The sequence below is a fragment of the Sinocyclocheilus rhinocerous genome, unplaced genomic scaffold, assembly GCF_001515625.1.
Source record: "Sinocyclocheilus rhinocerous isolate Xijiao unplaced genomic scaffold, SAMN03320098_v1.1 scaffold13490, whole genome shotgun sequence".
Classification (NCBI taxonomy): domain Eukaryota; kingdom Metazoa; phylum Chordata; class Actinopteri; order Cypriniformes; family Cyprinidae; genus Sinocyclocheilus; species Sinocyclocheilus rhinocerous.
Window position 1 is genome coordinate 1 of NW_015637631.1, and position 2,443 is coordinate 2,443.

Below are 2,443 nucleotides of genomic sequence, written 5' to 3' on the forward strand. Positions count from 1 at the left end.
AGACGACAGAACAAGACGACTGTTAGGACGACAGAACAAGACGACTGTTAAGACGACAGAACAAGACGACTGTTAGGACGACAGAACAAGACGACAGTTAAGACGACAGAACAAAATGACTGTTAGGACGACAGAACAAGACGACAGTTAGGACGACAGAACAAGACGACAGTTAGGACGACAGAACAAAAGACTGTTAGGACGACAGAACAAGATGACTGTTAGGATGACAGAACAAGACGACAGTTAGGACGACAGAACAAGATGACTGTTAGGATGACAGAACAAGACGACAGTTAGGACGACAGAACAGGAGATAAAACACAAGTGACCATATCAATCAGTTTCTGCTGTTTAAACCTCAAATAGAGAAACCCGCACTGAGTCATCTGATTGATTTTGAAAGTGAAAGTAGCCTAGTTTACTGGTTCACAGATGAAGACAGTAAACATGGAGTAAAAGCATATTTACATCGAGCGCAATGTTATAGGCCTATCAGACTCTATTCAGTAGCATGGAACCTTAAATGGGATATAATGCACCACATTTAATTATTCAAGAATAAAAATGATACTGTGGTAAACTGTACAAAACTAAAAGACAAAAACAAAGATATGGCAGAAATAGGTCTTCACATGACAAGTGACAAAAATCGATTTGAGTGACAAAAATTTATTTGAGTTCACCATTTTTTAAAGAGGGGCTGTAATAAAGAATAGTTGAGGTATTTAAAAAACAAGCATGATTTAACAGCTAAACAAATCCGATTTCACATTCACTGTATGGACAAAATAACCCTGAGTCGTTTTTTCATCAAATACTCTTTTATGTTCCAGAGAAGAAAGCAAGTCATACAGGTTTGTAAATGATGGCCGAATTTTCATTTTTGGGTTAACTGCTTATGTCTCTAATCGTGGCTGGTTAAGTTTCACTTCAGATCTAAATATTTGCCTTTTCTTTTTTTGCAGAAACAGCCATGAGTGCTGATAATGTTGTGCTGCTGTTCATACTGGTTTGGACTTTCACAGCTGTCTGTCAAGCATTTGATGATGATGGTAAGAGAATACATTCTTCTCAGATTCTAAACAATTCACTTTGTCTAAAGATAATTCGTTTCGCAGTATGTGAGTCATGTGGTAGATGAAGAGTTGTAGACTGTGTTTGGAAACCTGTTTGGAAGCAGTCATTATTTTTGCAGTTCTGTTTAATGATGCTAATGTTGCAGAAGTGACACACTTAAACTTTAAAATGATTGAATTTCTTGATGTGTGAAATGACAGAAATGAGTTTTCTTTTGATGTATTAAACTGATTAATACATTGTCATTTTTCAGATTTCTGCAGTGTAAGCTGTGATGATGTGACTGGATCTGTGGGGAAAGAAGTAAATCTCACCTGCAGCGTCTCTCTGCAGCGCACCGAATGCTGCATTCTAGTGTATACATACTATGAGATTAATAAAGACTCAGCTATCTGTATGAAAGAGCTTCCTTACAGCTCCTGTGAACAGAGAAACAGCTTCACATGCAGCTACACTCCAACCACAGCAACGACAGAACAATTCAGATTCTTTGTGCAAACAAGTTGTGGAGTGAAAAGAACACGATTCACTGTGAACGTAACAGGTATAATATTTGTATTTATTATTCGGTAAATCTTTGGACATTTATGTTTAATCTAGTAACAGCGGTTTAAAATCTGTTAACAGAGCCCTTGAAACATGGAACTGATGCTGAATCTCCTGACAAGAAAGGTATTGTATTCTATTATAGTTAATGATTATTGAGCACAAATTCAGGTTACTTCAAAAACACAGAAAGTTGCTATATAGTTGTAATATAACAATATAGCAATAACAAATATTGTTAATACAGGTATTTTTACCATGCTTAAATATAATTATTGATCATTGTTTGTTTATTGTGAAGTCTGTGAGAGAAGTCCAATAGAATAAAATATGCTCAAGGTTGTTTTATGATTCAAACAATGTTAATGGGTAACACTTTAGAATAATGGTCCGTTGTTAACAAGTAACTATGCAGGAAGTAATAGGTAGTATACATTAACACTTAACTTAATACTATTGACTAATAGAGAAGCAAGATTAACTAAGCAGTAAGTAGCAAATTTAGGACAAAGGTAGTTCCTTATTAGATATTTGATAATTATTAAATAAAAATATCCTCATTGAGAACTACTTGTGAACTATGACCAATTAATAAAGAATAACCAATTAATTACTAATCACAACAGTAACGTCTTAAAAGTGAACAATTGGGTTCTTTGTGGAAACTAATTTATGAATATGATATCCCCCAAATAAGTCGGCTACAGGTTGAAATTGTGACTACTACTCTTACCAAAGGATGGATGTTCAAACTTAATACATTTTAATAAGGATTCTTACCAAAGGATGGATGTTCTCTGTTTATTTCAAACAAAAA

The 2,443-nt window shown here is 34.7% G+C and overlaps 1 long non-coding RNA gene across 1 annotated transcript; it reads left to right on the top strand.

The window, feature by feature from the left end:
* Window positions 1-981: 981 nt before the first annotated feature.
* Window positions 982-1,417, top strand: LOC107749242 (uncharacterized). Its single transcript, XR_001641006.1, has 3 exons — window positions 982-1,055; window positions 1,130-1,133; window positions 1,344-1,417. It is a non-coding gene; the product is annotated as an uncharacterized LOC107749242 (long non-coding RNA).
* Window positions 1,418-2,443: the final 1,026 nt, after the last annotated feature.